Below are 23,901 nucleotides of genomic sequence, written 5' to 3'. Positions count from 1 at the left end.
GATAGATGTGTGCAAAGTTCTTTATAATCCACAGGTTATGTTGTAAACAAGAACGCCAATAAACGAAAAAAATAAATTGAAATTTTATTAAGCTTAAAAATAAGCTTTTCGCTGGCGCTCTGCACCAACTTCCTCAGAAAACAAACTGCACCACACATTTGTCTCACTATAAATACATCACTACTTCACTCAGATGCGCCCCCTAGCAGCTCCCCTTTAAAAAGCACATAATTACACTTTGAAATTTTTAACTAAAAAGCGGCCAAAATGTTCAACAATTTGGTATCTACTACTCATACCTGCCATCAATGCTGGTAAGCGACCAAGAACAATGCAGGACAACCTTCAGGTTAATATGATGCTACCACAGCAGGAAACGGAACGGAACCAGCGTTGTTTCAATAATCCAAGTTTATTAAAGTAGACTACTTTAATAAACTTGGATTATTGAAACAACGCTGGTTCCGTTCCGTTTCCTGCTGTGGTAGCATCAATGCTGGTAAACCTATAATGCTCTAAATATTGAATTTTAAAGCCACCATAATTACATATAAATGCAAATGATCAAATGTGTCAATAACCACAAGAAAAATTATAATGTATTTTAAAAATAAGCATAAAAGTAGAAAAAAAATTCCCACAAGTGTTAATATAAACATTAATATAAACAATAAATGGTGAACACAGAAATAAAATAAAAAATAGTAAAACCCCAAAATATGTTCCCAGATGGCATTAAGTCACTCCAGGGGGCTTCACCTCACTAGGCTTCTCAATTTGAGGAAGCAACTGATGGAAAGCATACTGTTACGTCCAGGTAAATGGTAAGCTTCCAACTTAAGTTGCACATCAACTCCTTGCATTCTAGTCTTAAAGAATTGGGTCCCATAGTATACTCACAGACATACATCTGATAATAAATGGGATAATATATAGATACATAATGAAATAACTGACACAATACTAGTGTCAGCCCTCATACAAATAATTAATATCAGCTCTACCATCTCAAGTGTTATAAGTGAGAGGGTTTATCACATGAAGTGTAACAACAGCAAAAGTATATGAAATATTCTCTTTTCAAACCCAGGACCATGTGTATGGCAGACTTGCACTTACATCTGTTGTCAGAAGAAGGTTGAAAGGACACGTGTCTATCTTTCAGTTCACTGCCATAGACTGTAATGTCACAACAGTGAAAAAAGTTGATCACCCTATACCAGACCCCATGGCCATCTGTACTCCAGGCCCACATTTACACCTGCTCCCACAGGACTACTTACATGATATTCCTTATTTTAGCAATCATTCTTATGGTCTTGCTGTTAACTGCCATGCAAAGACACTTAGCAGGTTTGCATGATGCTCAATAGCATTAATTGAATGTATCCAGTTTCTATTTTTAGTTGTCTGGGTCCTGTCTGCTTCCTGGGGGTCCAGTTTTCCAATTTGTGCACTGCCGTGATTTGCATAAATGAGATAAGCACAGCTAAACCCTGCATTAATTTCCTCCATTCCTGTGATTGCTCTAAGCACCATATCACACAAACACTGGACCAAAATAAAATGAGACTAACAAAGACAGAAAAGGAAAAAAAGAAAAAAGGGGCAAGTGATTGAAATGAGGAAAGTTGATGTATGATATACACACAAGAAAATGCAGGCTCCATACCTCTTAAGTGTATGTCATTAAGAGGAATGTACCTCATTTGGGATCTTAAAAAGTTTATGTTCCTCGAAGTTCCACACTGAAGGGGTCTGTCACACATTCTGTATTAAGAAGTTTTTAACTGATATCCATAATAAATTGAAATAAATCATATTAGTTCATTAAAATATCTTTTTTATAACTAAAATCATCATATTTTAAATATCGTATGACCTTCCTAGTTGAAGTTAGTTGTAAGCCATTAGTATGTGTTCCACATTTTGCCCATTTGTTCTACATTATGAGGGCTAGCGTTTCACATTTTGGAGATGTAAGGTTGAGAGCTATGGCTGGCTCACATCAGGTATGTCTACTTAGATGTCAATTTGAACTCTCACTCAAAAGCATCTTCTGACCACAGGATGACTGCTTTATCCCTCTTGGCCACACAAACAATTCTGCAGCAATGAACTGAACACAACCAACTGCAACAACAACATCTACAGTGATAGCAAACCATACAAGTGTTATTTGTACACTTATTATTTGGATGTAGTGCACCTAGCGATCACACAACCTGTCTTGATTAGTGCTTCCAAATATGCAGCTCTGTCTTACATTTCTGTGTTTGTTGGCCATTCTTCATTTATCTGACCAGTAATTTGAGACATGCAGTGTGTAACCCATTATACATCATTGGCCTTAAAATGTGTGAGGATATTAAGTGCAAATGATATCATATGCAGTTGCCAGCAAATTAATGCTAGGTTGGATGTTAAGCAACACAACCTGTGAATTGTGTGCTGCTTACTTACATTTCCAGACTTACATCTAACACTTTGTAGATCTAACCTGACCCACCCAGTGGAAGTAAGGCAGCGTGCATTGTTTTTGTGTTTTCCTTTTCCCAATCAGTAATCATTCACAGTTGCAATCCATTAAAACCAAACACTGAGGGGCTGCACTATGTTTACATCTCCTACATGGATCCAAGTATTTGGAATTCAGCAGTTTTAATATGTTCATACCTGATTTGCATCTTCACCATGTTAACAGCCCTAAATCTACACCATATGAAAGGTAACCACGGAGCTAGGCAAACTGGTGGTGAGGAGACTTGGTCATGTTGGGAAGACTGCACATAAGCTATTTCTTCAGGATATATCTATACAGAGGAGTACTGAACTTCAGAAGGTATGTATGCTTCTATTTTGTCAGCTACATACTGCATATGCTGGAATGTATTTAAGAAAAATATGAAGCAAAACCTTTTACACTTTTATCTGTATGTATTAGTTAGAAGTGTACTGATGGCATAGGCATGTTTGTCAAGCCATTTCAGAGGTATACATGACTGCCAGTGCATGAAAATTGAACACTGTGTGATAAATGTGTGCAAATGTTTCAGGGACAGTTTTTTTTAGCACGTTTAGCATTTCAAAGATGGTTTGTTAGCAATGTTTGCCATTTTCCTATTCTTTTTGATGAGGCAGCAAAGGTGAGTTACTGTTATGGCACATACAAGGATATACTGTTATTTTGGAGGGAGGAGCAAAGATGAGTTACTGTTATAGTACAAACAAGTATATGTTGCTTTGGTTACTCTTCTTGCTTTGCATCCTGCCTGATGTTCATATTTCATATCTGTAGAGTATACTATGTTTCTCCAGGGGGTAATACTGAGTGACTACCTTTTCTGTTTTATCTGGAAACAATTATTTAGCAGCTATGTGTTGACTTGTAGGACACCTAGGAGTATGCCACCCAGGACTGTCACTCCTCAGAGACTCCCCTTCACCAATGCTGTGAACCAGGTAATAGTTGATGCCTTTAGGCAACATGATGCTGTTCTGCTGGAAAGGGGATGAGGAGATAAGGCAGGTAGGATGCAAATTTGGCAACAGATAATGGATGATATGAATGCCATGGGTGGCCACAGCAAGACATATAAGCAGGTGTTCCACAGGGCTACTGACATGATCACATCTGCATGGAGGAGAGCAGCTGCAGTGGGCCATGACCAGATGGTTACCAGGGGGGAGGGCCTTCTAGGGAGCCACCACTAGCCCCTAATGAAGAGCTACTGGCCAATATCAGGGATCCAGACAGCTACCGGGAGAGTGCAGTACAGCATGTGCTCGATGTCAGCGCAACATTTTCAGAGACAGCAAGCATGTCCTAGGAGGAGCTTCCAGGTAGGCCTTGCTATCTCAACAGTTATATTCTGTTGTATAGTAAAACAATTGTAATCAATAAGTTACTTCTATGTCACATGTCTTTTTTTGGGGGAGGGGTTGAAGATTGCTACACTTATAAGCTTAGGTTGCAGTTGTCAGCCACATTCTTGTTGAAAGTATATTTAATGGACATATAAAGGGGTAAAATTATTACCCCCTGTATTACTGTTAATTGTGGTGATGTTGCCTTTGCCTCTTGCTTAACTTCTTCCAGGACAGTCTGGATTTCAGAAAAGGGTCTCATTTACAGATGGTAATCTAAATATTTTTTATGTCAGTACTGCTGAGCAATTTAAAGAAAATATTTTAGTGTGTGATGTTGATGTCAGGCCTGTTGTGTGTATTGCTGTACTGTCTGTAGTAGTGGCAGCAATGGTACTTTGTTAGCATATATTGAACTATAGTAGTATAGGTATTTATTTTTTCCTGTGTTTGTTGTTTTTTATCACAGATGATCATGACAGTGGGAGTGTGTGCCGTCTGCCACCTGATGTCAGTGCATCACCAGACTCTGATGATGATGGTGGCTAAACTGTCATGGTGTGCAGAGGTCAGATCTGACACTGAAGCTGACATACAGTCATCCCCTGCAATTCCATTGGACACAGCCAGTAGGTCTATGCCTACACATTCCAGTGAACCCTCAGATATTGGACAGGGGAAGGACAAAGCCATTGATCAGGGAAGTGTGGGTATTGTAGCTTCAGTTCCTGTTGACTCTGACCACAGCCAAAGTGTGGTTGAGATGCCATGCAGGAGGGTTGATAGGGATGCTCTGTGGGGGCCTGCTGTCCTTCCTCCACCAGATGCAGGTGTCTCTTCCCATTTCAGTCAGCATATATTTTGGGCCATTATGGAAGCACAGGCACATTCCCATAGGTGTTCCAGACAAATACTCAGAGTTGTAGATGTGGCAGAGTCTGATATGCATGACTGCCTCTACCTTGTTGCCAATTCTGACTGTAGTATCATACCTTTTACATTTAAGACTACCACCTCCTAAGAGATGCACACTGTACTACAGAATGCAGCAAGTAATACTTGACATGTGCATATATTGCAGATATGAATGTTCCAGTTGTACAGATTACAGTTTACAGCAGGGCATTTGTGTCACTGCTATAGAGGTTTTAATTTAATTAATGTATTATTGAAAAATTAACACTTTTGCATAGTTGGGAAGTATGGTATTTGAACCCACTATCTCTGACTAAAGTCTAATATTGTACTCTTGGTTTATGCTACAGAGTAAATCATGCATACTTGCTTTTACAATTGAGATATGCATGCTCAATTTGACACAACTCTATAAAATACCAAAACAAAACTATCTTTAACTTTTAATGCTCAAATAATACTACTCTTTTGCTGCATACCTACCACATGCTTCCCTCATCCTCACCAATCTAGTCCCATAGGTTCAGGTATTGCACTCATGATCACTGGCAGCTGTGGAAAAAACAGAACAGAACAGAAGACCATTATGAATTTCAGTCTTGCCTATATTCAACTTTCTAAATCTTACAACTACTTACTGCAGATGATACTTACACAGGTGTGGGATGTTTTGTGTCCTCAATTCATCAATCCAGTGATTGACTGTATCTCTCTTCCTCCTCTATAGGTCATTATAATATCTACATTACTCTGCAGTGCATGGGATACTGGTGGCACTGGATGCAGCCTGGGCTAAACTATCCTACATCTCCAACTTATACTGAGAGCCAGAATAGTCCCCCTGCAGAAGCCTGTCACAGTGGTTCTTAACTAGGAGTCCAATAAAAATCTTGGACTCCTGGACCCCCCACCTCTGTGTCCTAAACCTGGCACCTTCCCCACAAATGTCTGCCATGTCTGCCAGAGATCTAGAGCAATGGAGACTGATGCTTTCCTGACAATTCCAGGTATCACTTTTGCTGGGAGGGAGCACACTATTTGAAACTGTTGTGCTTCACTTATCATCGGGCAAATGCAGTGCTTAACAGTGTGCATCCCCGAGCACTGCATTTGCATGATGGTAAGTGGAACAGTGCCAAGCAGTGAGACATTACATAATTGCAATTCCAATTCCAAGGTTATTAGATGTACATGTAGTTGTGTATGTGTGTTAGACAAATGTTAAGGCCATGGCAGTTCAGACAGCTGAATTATACTTACAGTGATATAGTACACAGTATACCCATAGTATACTTTCTAAAAAATTCAAAAAATAAAAAACAAACTAGTGAACAAACCACCCTTGCAGGTCCAGCACCTTTAAACTCCTGGATTCAGATAGATGTGTGCAAAGTTCTTTATAATCCACAGGTTATGTTGTAAACAAGAACGCCAATAAACGAAAAAAACAAATTGAAATTTTATTAAGCTTAAAAATAAGCTTTTCGCTGGCGCTCTGCACCAACTTCCTCAGAAAACAAACTGCACCACACATTTGTCTCACTATAAATATATCACTACTTCACTCAGATGCGCCCCCTAGCAGCTCCCCTTTAAAAAGCACATAATTACACTTTGAAATTTTTAACTAAAAAGCGGCCAAAATGTTCAACAATTTGGTATCTACTACTCATACCTGCCATCAATGCTGGTAAACCTATAATGCTCTAAATATTGAATTTTAAAGCCACCATAATTACATATAAATGCAAATGATCAAATGTGTGAATAACCACAAGAAAAAATATAATGTATTTTAAAAATAAGCATAAACGTAGAAAAAAAATTCCCACAAGTGTTAATATAAACATTAATATAAACAATAAATGGTGAACACAGAAATAAAATAAAAAATAGTAAAACCCAAAAATATGTTCCCAGATGGCATTAAGTCACTCCAGGGGGCTTCACCTCACTAGGCTTCTCAATTTGAGGAAGCAACTGATGGAAAGCATACTGTTACGTCCAGGTAAATGGTAAGCTTCCAACTTAAGTTGCACATCAACTCCTTGCATTCTAGTCTTAAAGAATTGGGTCCCATAGTATACTCACAGACATACATCTGATAATAAATGGGATAATATATAGATACATAATGAAATAACTGACACAATACTAGTGTCAGCCCTCATACAAATAATTAATATCAGCTCTACCATCTCAAGTGTTATAAGTGAGAGGGTTTATCACATGAAGTGTAACAACAGCAAAAGTATATGAAATATTCTCTATTCAAACCCAGGACCATGTGTATGGCAGACTTGCACTTACATCTGTTGTCAGAAGAAGGTTGAAAGGACACGTGTCTATCTTTCAGTTCACTGCCATAGACTGTAATGTCACAACAGTGAAAAAAGTTGATCACCCTATACCAGACCCCATGGCCATCTGTACTCCAGGCCCACATTTACACCTGCTCCCACAGGACTACTTACATGATATTCCTTATTTTAGCAATCATTCTTATGGTCTTGCTGTTAACTGCCATGCAAAGACACTTAGCAGGTTTGCATGATGCTCAATAGCATTAATTGAATGTATCCAGTTTCTATTTTTAGTTGTCTGGGTCCTGTCTGCTTCCTGGGGGTCCAGTTTTCCAATTTGTGCACTGCCGTGATTTGCATAAATGAGATAAGCACAGCTAAACCCTGCATTAATTTCCTCCATTCCTGTGATTGCTCTAAGCACCATATTACACAAACATTGGACCAAAATAAAATGAGACTAACAAAGACAGAAAAGGAAAAAAAGAAAAAAGGGGCAAGTGATTGAAATGAGGAAAGTTGATGTATGATATACACACAAGAAAATGCAGGCTCTATACCTCTTAAGTGTATGTCATTAAGAGGAATGCACCTCATTTGGGATCTTAAAAAGTTTATGTTCCTCGAAGTTCCACACTGAAGGGGTCTGTCACACATTCTGTATTAAGAAGTTTTTAACTGATATCCATAATAAATTGAAATAAATCATATTAGTTCATTAAAATATCTTTTTTATAACTAAAATCATCATATTTTAACCATCGTATGACCTTCCTAGTTGAAGTTAGTTGTAAGCCATTAGTATGTGTTCCACATTTTGCCCATTTGTTCTACATTATGAGGGCTAGCGTTTCACATTTTGGAGATGTAAGGTTGAGAGCTATGGCTGGCTCACATCAGGTATGTCTACTTAGATGTCAATTTGAACTCTCACTCAAAAGCATCTTCTGACCACAGGATGACTGCTTTATCCCTCTTGGCCACACAAACAATTCTGCAGCAATGAACTGAACACAACCAACTGCAACAACAACATCTACAGTGATAGCAAACCATACAAGTGTTATTTGTACACTTATTATTTGGATGTAGTGCACCTAGTGATCACACAACCTGTCTTGATTAGTGCTTCCAAATATGCAGCTCTGTCTTACATTTCTGTGTTTGTTGGCCATTCTTCATTTATCTGACCAGTAATTTGAGACATGCAGTGTGTAACCCATTATACATCATTGGCCTTAAAATGTGTGAGGATATTAAGTGCAAATGATATCATATGCAGTTGCCAGCAAATTAATGCTAGGTTGGATGTTAAGCAACACAACCTGTGAATTGTGTGCTGCTTACTTACATTTCCAGACTTACATCTAACACTTTGTAGATCTAACCTGACCCACCCAGTGGAAGTAAGGCAGCGTGCAGTGTTTTTGTGTTTTCCTTTTCCCAATCAGTAATCATTCACAGTTGCAATCCATTAAAACCAAACACTGAGGGGCTGCACTATGTTTACATCTCCTACATGGATCCAAGTATTTGGAATTCAGCAGTTTTAATATGTTCATACCTGATTTGCATCTTCACCATGTTAACAGCCCTAAATCTACACCATATGAAAGGTAACCACGGAGCTAGGCAAACTGGTGGTGAGGAGACTTGGTCATGTTGGGAAGACTGCACATAAGCTATTTCTTCAGGATATATCTATACAGAGGAGTACTGAACTTCAGAAGGTATGTATGCTTCTATTTTGTCAGCTACATACTGCATATGCTGGAATGTATTTAAGAAAAATATGAAGCAAAACCTTTTACACTTTTATCTGTATGTATTAGTTAGAAGTGTACTGATGGCATAGGCATGTTTGTCAAGCCATTTCAGAGGTATACGTGACTGCCAATGCATGAAAATTGAACACTGTGTGATAAATGTGTGTAAATGTTTCAGGGACAGTTTTTTTTTAGCACGTTTAGCATTTCAAAGATGGTTTGTTAGCAATGTTTGCCATTTTCCTATTCTTTTTGATGAGGCAGCAAAGGTGAGTTACTGTTATGGCACAGACAAGGATATACTGTTATTTTGGTGGGAGTAGCAAAGATGAGTTACTGTTATAGTACAAACAAGTATATGTTGCTTTGGTTACTCTTCTTGCTTTGCATCCTGCCTGATGTTCATATTTCATATCTGTAGAGTATACTATGTTTCTCCAGGGGGTAATACTGAGTGACTACCTTTTCTGTTTTATCTGGAAACAATTATTTAGCAGCTATGTGTTGACTTGTAGGACACCTAGGAGTATGCCACCCAGGACTGTCACTCCTCAGAGACTCCCCTTCACCAATGCTGTGAACCAGGTAATAGTTGATGCCTTTAGGCAACATGATGCTGTTCTGCTGGAAAGGGGATGAGGAGATAAGGCAGGTAGGATGCAAATTTGGCAACAGATAATGGATGATATGAATGCCATGGGTGGCCACAGCAAGACATATAAGCAGGCGTTCCACAGGGCTACTGACATGATCACATCTGCATGGAGGAGAGCAGCTGCAGTGGGCCATGACCAGATGGTTACCAGGGGGGAGGGCCTTCTAGGGAGCCACCACTAGCCCCTAATGAAGAGCTACTGGCCAATATCAGGGATCCAGACAGCTACCGGGAGAGTGCAGTACAGCATGTGCTCGATGTCAGCGCAACATTTTCAGAGACAGCAAGCATGTCCTAGGAGGAGCTTCCAGGTAGGCCTTGCTATCTCAATAGTTATATTCTGTTGTATAGTAAAACAATTGTAATCAATAAGTTACTTCTATGTCACATGTCTTTTTTTGGGGGAGGGTTTGAAGATTGCTACACTTATAAGCTTAGGTTGCAGTTGTCAGCCACATTCTTGTTGAAAGTATAGTTAATGGACATATAAAGGGGTAAAATTATTACCCCCTGTATTACTGTTAATTGTGGTGATGTTGCCTTTGCCTCTTGCTTAACTTCTTCCAGGACAGTCTGGATTTCAGAAAAGGGTCTCATTTACAGATGGTAATCTAAATATTTTTTATGTCAGTACTGCTGAGCAATTTAAAGAAAATATTTTAGTGTGTGATGTTGATGTCAGGCCTGTTGTGTGTATTGCTGTACTGTCTGTAGTAGTGGCAGCAATGGTACTTTGTTAGCATATATTGAGCTATAGTAGTATAGGTATTTATTTTTTCCTGTGTTTGTTGTTTTTTATCACAGATGATCATGACAGTGGGAGTGTGTGCCGTCTGCCACCTGATGTCAGTGCATCACCAGACTCTGATGATGATGGTGGCTAAACTGTCATGGTGTGCAGAGGTCAGATCTGACACTGAAGCTGACATACAGTCATCCCCTGCAATTCCATTGGACACAGCCAGTAGGTCTATGCCTACACATTCCAGTGAACCCTCAGATATTGGACAGGGGAAGGACAAAGCCATTGATCAGGGAAGTGTGGGTATTGTAGCTTCAGTTCCTGTTGACTCTGACCACAGCCAAAGTGTGGTTGAGATGCCATGCAGGAGGGTTGATAGGGATGCTCTGTGGGGGCCTGCTGTCCTTCCTCCACCAGATGCAGGTGTCTCTTCCCATTTCAGTCAGCGTATATTTTGGGCCATTATGGAAGCACAGGCACATTCCCATAGGTGTTCCAGACAAATACTCAGAGTTGTAGATGTGGCACAGTCTGATATGCATGACTGCCTCTACCTTGTTGCCAATTCTATGGATAAGATGAATGGCATGTTGGAATGAGGGGTGTCAGTGATAGGCCAAGGGGTGGCTGTCATGGAATGAGCATTGGTCTGTTATGGACCATCTGCTGGGAAGGGAAAGGCATCCTTGTGGGTGTAGTTCAGACACATAATTTGCTGTCAACAATGTGACTGTGACCAGTCATCTTCCTATAATAGCAATACTTCCAGTGCTCCATCACTGAGTATGCTGTCCACAGCCATATGGGGCAGGTTATGGGTTCATTGTCCTGCACATCCCCATGAAGGGAGCTCATCCAGCAGACATCAGTCATGTTCTCATAGCAGCACTGCATCTGACCTTGGGCATGGATGTGCCAGTGCAACTCCTGGCAGAGCCAGTTCTCATAGCTGGGAATGACAACGATGAACTACCACCTCTACCATGCATGGCTCACGCCTGTCTGATATATCAAGACACAGAGCCAGCACAGAGCTGGGCTGTCTTCATGCAGACACTTATACACCGGTTTCACTTGGAGGTCCCCTACAGACACACACCCACACACACACACACACGCACACACACACACACACACACACACACACACACACACACACACACACACACACACACACACACACACACACACACACACACACACACACACACACACACACACACACACACACACACACACACACACACACACACAAGAGTTACTAATTTTGTCTCACTGGCCATTTGCTGGTTTACCCAAATGTTTGCATGCTTCTCTTTCTTACTCATACACACACTCACCAAACTTTTGTGTCAGCCTAGGCTTCCTGTCCCCCACACAACATCCTGTGCAAATGATGATAACTGTGTCATGTCCCTGTTTTCTGTCTTTTGTATTCAGGGATACATAAGCTTTGTGTCTGATGCTCAGGGTGCATAGCTAAATTAGTGCTTAGTATATCTGCATTTGTGGTGTTGAACTGATAATTGTAGATTTGACTTACATTGGCCTTGGAATGTTATACAGTTGATAGCATCAAAATGTCCCATCTTTATAGTGAATAACCTTGTGAAGTCAGAAACTGCAATGTGTATCATTACTTTCTAACTTCTGTCTTTAATGGTTTTCCAGGATAAACATATAGTGCTAAACTATGGGCATCATTACTTTTGAGAGGTATGACTGTGTGAATTTTTGATGCCTGAGGTCTACTACTTAGTAATGGCCACATACAAGTCAAATAAGTCTCTGCTGTCACATGTCAAGTTAATTTATGTACAGGTCTCACACCTTTTACTTGCTTACCATACCAACTAATGAAATACAAGGAAATGCCCCACATTCATGTTATTGAATGATACAGTCCAGGTTCATGACTTAAGTTGTAAATGCAGCAGTTGCCACAGTTTTAGTTCAGGGCCGACTCTGTCTTATGCAAGCAATACTCAGCCAATACATGGGGATGTAATGGTTGTGTGAGTTGCCTGGCATCAATGTATATGCGTATGAGTAGGATGAAGGTTTTGGGCCACTAAGTGGTGGGTGAGTATGCTATGCATTGTCATTTAGCAAATGCAAGGGCACACTATGCCAGACCTACATTTGCCTACACCCACAGCAGCTGGTGGTTCCTCCTCTGACTCCTGATCTGCCTGTAGCTGTGGTGACCTTGGCCTTAGTGGTGGCATGTGTACCCCGTCCCCTTGCTGATCCTGCTGAAGCTGTTTCCTCAGGATTATGTTGTGTAGCATGGCACATACTATGACTATTTCTGTATGTCTATGGATTGTATTGCATGGCTTCCCCAGATGAATCTAGGCACCAGAACCATGACTTCAGTAGCCCAAGCACACGCTGTATGATATTTCCGGTTTGAGCATGTACCTCATTATGGCATTCTTCCATGGGTGTGTGTGCATTTTTGGTGGATGTCATCAGCCACGGTTCCAGTGCATAGCCTGCATCCATGACCCTGTGGGATATCTCCCCTAGCGAACATTTGGTACTGCTGGGAGGTGTGCTAGATATGTGAGTTATGGTAACTGCCAGGGTGGCCAGCACACATGTTCAAGATGATTCCATTGGCATTGCACATGACTTGGCAGTTGATAGAGTGGTAGCCCTTTCTGTTAATGTAGAGCCTACCATGTTCCCTAGGTGGTGCCTTAATTTCCTCATGAGTGCAATCTATGGCACCCAGCACTTCAGAGTAGTTCACTATGCAGTGGAACTGTTGCATATTTCTGGACCTCTCCTCAGAGCTACATGGAAAATATATGTACTCACTGGCATGTTGTAGCATAGCATCCAGGAATTGGTGGAGGATCCTGGATGCTGATGCCTGTGACACCCCTAGCACATCTCCTGTTGTTCTCTGAAAGGTACCTGTAGCTAAGACTCTAAGAGCTACATATACCTTAATTTCTACTGTGATGGATTCCCCTCAGTTGGCTTTTTCTGCACATTCCCACTAAACACAATAACTGGAATTGGCAGAAAACCATCAGTCTCCATTGCTCTTTATCCATGATAGACATGGCAAGTGTTCATGGAGAGGGTGTGAGATTTAGGGCTCAAAGATGGGGTGTCCAGGAGTCCAAGATTTTTGTTCGACTCATAGTGAAACACCATAGTGTTAGGTTGCTGCAGGGAGACAGTTCTGGGTCACAGTATAAGTCAGAAGCTTGGTATAGTTTAGCCCAGGCTGTGACCAGTGTCACTGGTATCCCCTGCACTGGTGAACAATGCAGGCACCACTTGAGTGACCTACATCAGAAGAAGGGAGGCACCCTCAATGTTTGGACTGAAGAATTTAGGATGGAGGACATCCCAGATGTGTGTAAGTATCAAGTACAGAGAGTACTTATATGGCTTAAAAGCTGAATATAGGCAAGACAGGTATTCATACTGGTATTCTATGCTGTTCTTTTTTGTTCCACAGCTGTCATGTAGAGAGAGAGTGCAATGCTAGCACCCATGCCACTAGACTGATGAGGATGATGGAGGCATGTGGTATATATGTAGCAGAAGAGTAGTGTTATGTAGCATTAAAAGTTAAAGACAACTTTTTTGGTTGTTGTATCAAATTGAGCATGCATATCTCAGCAGTAAAAGCAAGTATGCATGCATTAGTCTGTAACATGACCAAAGATAGCTTGCTTGGTATTTTATGCTGTTGTTTCAAATTGAATATGCTTATTCCAACTGTAAAAGCAAGTATGCATGCATTAGTTTGTAGCATAAACCAAGAGTACAATATTAGACTTTAGTCAGAGGTGATGGGTGCAAATAACACACTTTTCAACTATACAATAACTGTTAATTCTTCAATAATGTATAACTTAAAGGTTTAAAGTAAAATCTCTTTACAGTGCCACACATGACCTGCTGTAAACTGCAATCAGGATAATTTGAACACATATATGTGCAATGTATGCAAATGTAAAGGAGTACTTGATTTACTCTGTAGTATAGTTTGCATCTGTTAGGAGCTGCTACCCTTAAAGTAATACATTATCTGTTAGAGTGTGGTAGTATTAAGAGTACAGATTAAAATAATAGAGTAAAATAATTGTATTAATGCATTGTGTGTTACATATCAAGGTACTAATCGTATCTATTTTTTTTTCTCTCACATCAACCCTTGTCTCTTTTTTTGTTTTATTGTATTATGTGTCATCAAACTGTGTCCATGTCATCCATGTGTACCACATCACAAAATGCTCCACAGCTCACAATGGGGTAGGCCTGCTTCACAGGATCCACCTGCCCCCACTCCACAGGCCCTGTCACCATTGTCCAGCATGTCTGAGAGCCAACCTGGCAGCACCACCTCTGCTGCCCCTGCACTACCAGCCCACTCAGGTAGATCTGCTCCAGAGGATAGGCCAGTGGTTCCCTCCAGGAGCAGTTGCAGAGGTGGTGAGTTTGTCACCCATGCTGAACTGCCAGGGATGATTTGTAAGGTTGTACCCAGCACTATTGGTGCATGCCTACACTGGATAGAGGGGTTGATCTCCCTCATTTTATGTAGGACCAGTAGGAGGAGGAGATGTCAAGCTATCCAGCCAAAGTCAGAGTGAGGTGGCAGTGATGAAAGTCTGTGGGTGAGAAATTGATTCTCACTGTCAACCAGCTTGACATTCATGGGTCTTGGAGGTCCTCACCCTCAACCCATCCATGGTGTCTACTGGTTTCTTGTGTCCATCACAATCCCTGTGTCTTGTCTTGTTAGTCTTGTCGTTCTGCAATTGCTACCTCACCAACTCAACTTACCAGACCCAGACATATCTACATCCCTTCCCCAACATTCCTCTCTCTCTCCAAAAAAAAAAAAACGGGCACCTGTCCCATAAAAAATGTCCCATACAGAGCTGTCCATTTCACACACGTCTTCTTGACACACTTAATTTGGTCCAACTGGCTGTTATGACTGTGTTGTGGTCACCCCTCTCTCTGCAGGTGACAGACCAAATTCAGCTAATATTCTGCATATATTATCAGTTTTTACTGTTGAATAAATGGATAGCTATGGTTCTTTTCTACCTCCATCCTGCACATTCCTGTATTGCTTTCCATTTTGTCAACCCCCTGCTTGCTACCTGCTTCACCACTGTCCTATCTTCCCCATTTATTTTGTTTAATGCATTATTGCAGGATGGTGTGCATTGCACACCAACGTGCACCAATGGTAATACAAAAGTGTTAAATTCAGTTGTATTCAAATCCAGTACTATCTGGCCCAAAAAAGGAATGTATTACTGCATTATCTGCTTTAACATGTGCCACCACAGAGTCAGTTAAGTAGCAGGTGTATTCTAGAGACTCAGGACTAACTGTCAGACTTTAGAATCACCATTTCACCACTGTACTGTCCTCTACATTTCTTTTCTTTAAAGCATTATTGTGTGATGTTGCGCATTGAACACCAATACGCACCCACAGTAAAGCAAAAGCAGTTAAAAGTATTAGATACAGCTGTATTGCAACCCATTACTATCTGGCCCCAAAAAGGAACACATCGCTGCATTAACCCCTGGTGCCACATAGTCAGTTAAGTAGCAGGTGTATTCCATAGACTCAATACTGTCAGGCTTTGACTCAGTACTAACTGTCAGACTTTAGCAATGCTGCTCACATTGTATCTCGCATTTGTATACACTTTGCCATTGCACAAACCCACTGTTCCTCGTGCTATGGAAATGTATATATTGTGTTGTGTTTCTCTTGTTTACTGTCCACTTTGTTTCTATGACATGAAAACACATGTGGAAATATTGCAAACTGAGTGCCCTGTCTAACTGTAAGTCATATATTTAAAATACATTAATGTGTTGGCACTTCCCCAAGCCCTACATAGGTTCATAGGTTCATAGGTTCATACTAGGCTATCTGCCCTAGGGCATTTATAAGCCTAGCCAGAGTGTATTTGGCTTTCGCCACCCATTTTAAATTAATTTTCCTATGCCCTTTTTCGAGGTTAGTATACTGTGCCTCTGTCTAACAGTGACACAGAAGTGATACCCGGGGTAAACCTACGATCTCCCATCCACTCATCAAGATTCCTCTTGAAGAGAGTCAATGAGGGACTCTGGCTAACCTGGACTGGGATTTTATTCCAGAGTGAAGGGAGCCTCTGGGTTATGAATCTGTCCCTCCAGCAAGTCTCTCAAGCACGTAGCTTGATGGGATTGGGATTTTCTGAGGTGCAGCATGTCCATTAATTCCAGGTTGGACATGGCTTTATATGTCAGGCACAGATCGCCTCTGAGCAGGCGGTATACCACTGAGTAGAGCTGGAGTTTCTTTAACCGGGCAGCATATGGCATCTGTTTGATCCCTTTGATCCTCTTGGTGAGGTACTTTTGGGGTCTTTCCAGTTGCTGCAGGTGTCTGGTAAGTTACATCCCAAAAGGGGCATTGTACTCAATTATCGGCCTGATGAGGGATGAGTAAAGAGGCATGATGACCTCCCCTGATCTAGATGTGAATCCCTTCATGATTAGGTGGGCTATATAAAATGTTTTTCTAACCACTTTGGCCACGTGGTTGTCAAATGAGAGATTGCTATCAACTTGGGTCCCCAGGCCCCTAATTACTTCTTCTGTACTTAATGGATTACCACCTATGTGGTAATTTGTGGGCACTTTGTTTTTGCCAAAGGGGATGACTATACACTTTTTGGTGTTTAGCTTGAGGCCATGGCTCTGGCACCAGTTGTCTGTTTCTATGAGGCCCTTTTGGAGGATGCTTGTGTCGGCTGGAGAGTTGATTATGGCGCCCAGTTTGCAGTCATCTGTGAACTTGGTCAGTCACAGTCCTTCCGTGTTGGCCTGTACCTCCGAGAAATATATAGCGAACAAGAGAGGTCCCAGGACTGAGCCTTGTGGGACGCCACTTGTAACTAGTTTGGAGTCTGACATGGCTCCAGCAATTCTAACCATGTGGGTTCTGTCCTTGAGCCAGTTTGCAACCCATCTAGTGACATAAGGGTTTATATTTAAGCTGGTGAGCTTATCTATAATGCCCGAGTGGGGTATTGTATCGAAGGCTTTTGCGAGGTCCAGGTAGTCTGTGTGGACCACCTTCCCCTCGTCAATGGCCTTGGTGACTGTTTCAAAGAAATCGACCAGGTTTAAGAGGCAGGATCTGCCCTTAACAAAGCCAAACTGGGTAGGATCCAGTGTCTGTAGGTCCCCAATATCTTTATTTATGAGGTCCATGATGATCCTTTCCATAGCTTTGCAGACCAAGCTAGTCAGGCTTATGGGGCGATAGTTTCCAGGATCTGTTGAGGCACCACCTTTGTGGAGAAGGACCACTGTTGCTGTACACCAGTCTTTGGGTACATATCCTGTAGTAAGGCTGAGACTAAACAGTAGTTTTATGTTTGGGTTTAGCTCTTCTTGGAGTTCATGTAGGACGCAGCCCGGGACACCGTCCGGTCCCATTGATGCTGTGTTTTTTGCTTTGGAGAGGGCGGCTCTTACCTGAGCATCTGAGATGTCAGGGGGCAGCACTCTGCTGGGATAGATATTTGCCCTTTTGGTGGGGAGGGGGGGAGAAGTCTGTGCTGAACCTGTCAGCTAGGATGTTGGCAAAGTCTGTGTGTTCGGTTTATTTTTTGTCATTTTGTACTAATTCTGAGCAAATCTGGGAATTCCCACCCAGGTTCCTAACATAACTAAAGAAAGCCTTGTGATTATCCTTAGTGTCCTGTGCAATTTTACTCTCGAAGCTGGCCTTAGACAATTTTATGAGTGCCCGTAGTTTTTTGCTAATACTGATCAGAGATGCCTTCCCTTTTTGGGATTTTGCTCTATCATGTAGTAGCTTCCTCCTTCTATTGTATAGTTTGTTTATGGCTGGGGTCCACCAGACAGGATGTCTGCCTTTGGAGGATTGGGTCTTGGTTTTATTTGGGATTGCATGATCCATGCATTCCTGAAGGTGTTCATAGAATGTGTTTATAAAAGATTCTGTGGTCTGGGCCATATTTTCCACAGGCCCGGGGGCTTTGAAGGATTCCACATCGGTTTTGAGGAGTGTGAAATTTGCTTTAGAGAAGTTTTCACTGTGGTTTTCTGGGCAGGGGGTGGGGTCAGGATGTGAATATCCAGTGAGATTAGTTTATGGTCTGATCTTACCAGTGAGGGATACACTTCTGGTCTGGAGCATAGAGTCCCCATGTTGGTGATGATCAGGTCCAGTATGTTTTCCCCTCTTGTGGGAGTGGTAACAAGTTGTTCCATAGCATTTGAGTTTATAAATTCTAGGAACCTTTGGGCTAGGGTGTTGGAGCTAGAGTAATGCTCCCAGTCTATGTTTGGGTAGTTGAAGTCGCTCAATATAATGGTGTTTGGAGAGACCTTCATATTTTCCAGTATTCTCAGGAAGGCTGAGTGGGGTTCCTGGGTTTGGGAGGGTGGTCTGTAGCAGGCTATAAACTGGAAGGCAGTTTTACCTACTGTTAGTTGCACATGGATAGTCTCTGATGCTTTGTGCTGTGCCACCAACCTGGGGGTGTGGGTATCTTTGACGAATATTGATACTCCCCCTCCTTTTGTGGTTCGGTCCAAGTTTTGGGGCCTCAGTACTCAGTTTCAGTACTTTTTTCACACATCACAATCACACTACAAAATGTTATATCAAATGTTGTGTGCTGTGCAATGCTCACCAATATGGTAATATGCAGAACTATAACTACTGATGCATATGCCTAAAAAGCCTTATCTGCATGGCTACTGCAAGAATCAACATGGACCATATCCACCGGGACAGCAGTGACCTTCAACACACTCAACTTGGCAAGGGTAGATCTTGCTTATTGACCTTTCTGGTCTTCTTAAATACTGACCCCAAAGACCTTGATGAGGAATAACAGGACATACCACCTATGTTCACTTATCCAAGGCCTTTGACACTATTTCTCATTCATGTCTCATAGTGAAGATCTCCCATCTGGAAATTAAGCCATAAAGAACTAGATGGAGAGCCAACTAGCTCAACAACAGAAAACAGTCTCAGAGTTGGGGACTGCACCCCCACCACTAGCCCACTCACCAGTGGAATACCACAAGGATCTGTGCTGGGCCCCCAACTGTTTGGGAAATACTTCCGTGAAGCACAGGCAACAGTAGATGGCCTGTGGTTTACCAGGTTTGCAGATGATTGTTAACTGGCTGCACTCATAAACACAGTGATAGTAACATATTACAGTAGGAGCTCGCGCAGACTGATGATTGGTGACAAACTCACGGACTGAACTTTAAGCATACAATGACTCTTTTCACCTTAGTCAATGAAATACTCCTCTTAATTATGATATACATGGCACCCCCCGTAGGCTCAAACACAGTGTTCTGAGACTTGGGAACACATGCTGATAACAATCTACACTTTCATCACTATGAGCCCATAGTGGTGACACACACACTCTGCATTGTGCACATCATACATATGGACATCACATCCAAGACCAGGGTAGTCATACCTCTACTGTACTCTACCCTTATCACACCAATAATGGAGTACAATGCTCACATCTCTCTGTACCTCATCAGGCAACTGCAGTAACTGGAGAAAACACAAGATTATGTCTGAGAGACTCTCAGGCTTCCAAACATGACATATAAGGAAAGACATACCTGACAATGTATCATGCAGGCTGCTGTGAGGTGACCTATGGCTGGCCTGCAGAGCAGTCTCAGATCCTGGCCTTCTGTAAATGATGGGCATCTGCAATTCAAATGGGACAACTATAATTTGCCCCAGGGTTCTCAACCTAGCATGTGACATAAACAGAACATGCTGGGGAGATAGATATTTCCCACAATGATTGACACTCCTCTGTAATAGGCTCCCACTGCATGTGAAGCAGTGCTCCTCAATGAATCTGTTCATGCGCAACCTTGACTACTGGTTGGGTGATTGTAAAGTCACCTGCGGGTTGGCACCTATGTCTGTCATGGAAAGGGCCAGTTGGTGCTGCTCATATACATATTCTACTAAAAACAACCATCCAACTATGCTCAATAATGGTACTTGTGTTTTTACACAGCTAGGCTTTAAAGACCCTAGTGCAACTAGGCTAGTAGCCTCATATGAACCTATGAAGCTATGTGCCTATGCAGGCCTTACAACCTGTTGTCAACCACATGGCTTGCTGATGTCATCTACTATAAGTTCGCCTGCACTCCTGCACTCCTGTATAAATCAGACTTGGACTGTGGTGCTTGTATTAAGTACTGTGTTCTGTAGTCTGTATACTTAGTTCTCACTGCAGTAAATGCTATATGTGTGTGTGTGTGTGTGTGTGTGTGTGTGTGTGTGTGTGTGTGTGTGTGTGTGTGTGTGTGTGTGTGTGTGTGTGTGTGTGTGTGTGTGTGTGTGTGTGTGTGTGTGTGTGTGTGTGTGTGTGTGTGTGTGTGTGTGTGTCTAGACAGCAGAGCAGTTGTGTGTATCCTACAGTTACTTCTCCAATTACATAGATTGCTAGTATTTTGATACTTGCTTATACATACATATCCATTTCATGCTCCCACATGGCCTGCTGATGTCATCAACTATAAATTCACCTGCACTCCTGTATATATCAGACTTGAGCTGTGGGACTTGCATTAAGTATTGTGCTCTGTAGTCTATGTACTTAGATAGGTAGGGTTCTGTTCTCACTGCAGTTGACTGTGTGTGTGTGTCTGTGTGTGTGTGTGTGTGTGTGTGTGTGTGTGTGTGTGTGTGTGTGTGTGTGTGTGTGTGTGTGTGTGTGTGTGTCTAGACAACAGAGCAGATGTGTGTATCCTACGGGTCTACCTGATAACACCGACATGCCAAAACACCGACAACGAAATAACCGACACGAAAAAACCAACAAAAAAAGAAAGTTCAAAAACACAAAACTTCTCATGCCCGACAAACCAAAATCCTGACAATCAACAAAACAAGTACCTTTCCCAAAAAACACACACAAAACAAGCACACCAAAAACCTTACAAACCTACACTAAACCTTACATACACAACTATCTATGCACTAACCTTAACCCAAACCCTAACCCTAAGGTCCATCACTATCGCACACTTACCTTACCAGCACCCTAACCCTAATTCACTTAATCCACCCCTAACCCTTAACTCTGTCACTATCACACACTTACATTACCCGCACCCTAACCCTAACTCACTTAATCTGCCCCTAACCCTCAAGTCCGTCACTATTGCACACTTACCTTACCTGCACCCTAACCCTAACTCACTTAACCTGCCCCTAAACCTAAAGTCTGTCACTATCGCACACTTACCTGACCTGCACCCTACCCTAACATCCATCACTATCATACACTTACCTTACCCACACCCTGACCCTAACGTCCGTCCCTATCGCACACTTACCTTAACATGTCGGTGTTCTCGGCATCGGGATTCTCAACTGTCGGTCTTCTCCGTTGTTGATCCTCTGGTGTCGGTGTTCTCTTCGTCGGCATTCTGCACTTTCATCATTTTCATGTAGACCCATATCCTACAATTACTTCTCCAGTTACAAAGATTGCCAGTATTTTCATACTTGCTCAAGGCTACACATCCATTTCATACAGGCCTCTCAACCTCTTCTCTTCCACATGACCTGCTGATGTAAAGTACTGTGTTTTGTAGTCCATGTACATAGATAGGTAAGGGTTCTATTCTCATTGCAGTCAACTGTGGGTGTGTGAGCTGTTGCTTGACATTACATAAAGCATTTTACACCAGCATGTGGATGCTGTTATCTTCTTCTTAACAGATATTGCTGTTGTCATCAGCTATATCACATTTTTGGATATGCAGTTCTTCCACCATGGCAGGGTCAGTCAGAAGTCACTCCATCCTATACAATAAAGTTTACAGTGACATGACCTTCAATCTACCCACATATATCATAGCATGGTGTTTAACCTCTGTGTTATCTTGCTGAGAAAGCCCTGTGGTCTCTCCAGCTGCTACGTGTGTCTGATGAGATACATGTAAAAAAGAGCATTATACTCTATTAGTGCTGTCATGAGGTTTGACTACAGTGCTGTCATACAATCCTAAGATATCAATATGATGGTGTGGCATAGGATGTGCACAACACAGACTTTCAGTAGTGTAAATAGTTGATGGTCAAAGTTTAGATTACTTTATAAATGTGTTCCCAGTGCTTGCATCACTAAGTTTCTGCATCGCAGGACTGTCAGTGCTGTGATTAACTTGGAACTCCACTTTTCAGATGGATAACATTGCAAACACACTTTTTTATTTATTTGTAGAACGTGTGGCTTTGTCACCAATTATTTGTCTGTGTTAGCCCCTCCTATAGTATGTTATCACCATTGCTGGACTCAATGATTGCACCTGATATGCAAGAATCAGTAAACTTGGTAAGGCAAAGGCCATATACTTTAGCCTGAACTTTCACGAAATACAATTCAAACAGGGAAGGGCCAAGCACAGATCCTTGGGTTTTGCCATGGTGACAGCTCTACTGGTACAGGTTGATTCACCAACTTTCACATGATGTGTTTTGTCAGTGAGCTAATTATTTACCCATAAACTTGACATAAGGTTTAATCCCTAAATTATTTTTTTCTCAATGATACCTGCATGTGTGACTGTGTCAAAAACTCTAGGTCAGATTACATTAGGCAGTATGCACTGTCTTACCTTCATCCAGGCCTATCAAATGGAATCAATGTGCTGTGACAACATCACAAATCACCAATGGCAGGATCCAGCACATATACCATCCTGACATGGTGGAATACACAGTTAAAAGCAGTCTCCACATGGCCTATGTTCCCATAGAAGGGTATATATCAACATGCATCCACCTGAGTTGGGTGACAGCACCTGATGCATGAATTTATAGAGACATCCTGACTCTCCTCAACTGTGAGGTAGACCAACATATCATCATGGACCTCCTCTACATGTACACTAGTAATATTCCAGGTGTGTACAACAGACCTGTGTGTGTTGTTACTGCTACATCAGGTCTGTTACATATGATAGATGTCCTCAAAGAGGTCATCAAGGGCATGCATGATGACAACAATATCGTGTGGAACTTGAAAAGGTCAAGGCATTTGACAAAAATCCACAATGAGGTATTCAATCAACACTGTCATATATTGCCATAAACAACAGGTCTATATTAGAAGACCAAAGATGCATTCTTTCGAATACGTCTTGGTCAAACTTAAAAGGCTGAAAACGCAAAATATCGAACGGTTGTTAAGCGAATTCTTTCCCTGGGAAAGAATTCACTTGGTCACTTCGGTACTTTGCCATTTTTGGCACTGTACTGCAGTATCAGAGTTGGTGTATTTAAGTAGGGGGTGTGGGGGGGCGAAGCCCCCCACTTAATGTAATGTTTGAAATTGTTTTTTATTTTATTTTTTTTTTGTTACAGCAGCAATTTTTTTCCCTTGGAAAAAAAATCGCTGTTCCGACACTTCGACATTGTAAGCTTTCGCTTACATAGGGTCATCACTGTTCACTTTTTTAAGCATTCGTTGATCTAATATAGACCCTAAACAACTATATCAGCAAATGGATAGACCAGTGTATGACATAGGTGGCATCTCACTATGTAGAAATG

Source organism: Protopterus annectens, chromosome 2.part2 (assembly GCF_019279795.1).
Source record: "Protopterus annectens isolate FY-2018-M chromosome 2.part2, PAN1.0, whole genome shotgun sequence".
In the NCBI taxonomy this organism is placed as follows: domain Eukaryota; kingdom Metazoa; phylum Chordata; order Ceratodontiformes; family Protopteridae; genus Protopterus; species Protopterus annectens.
Note: the sequence above shows the minus strand (reverse complement) of the source record.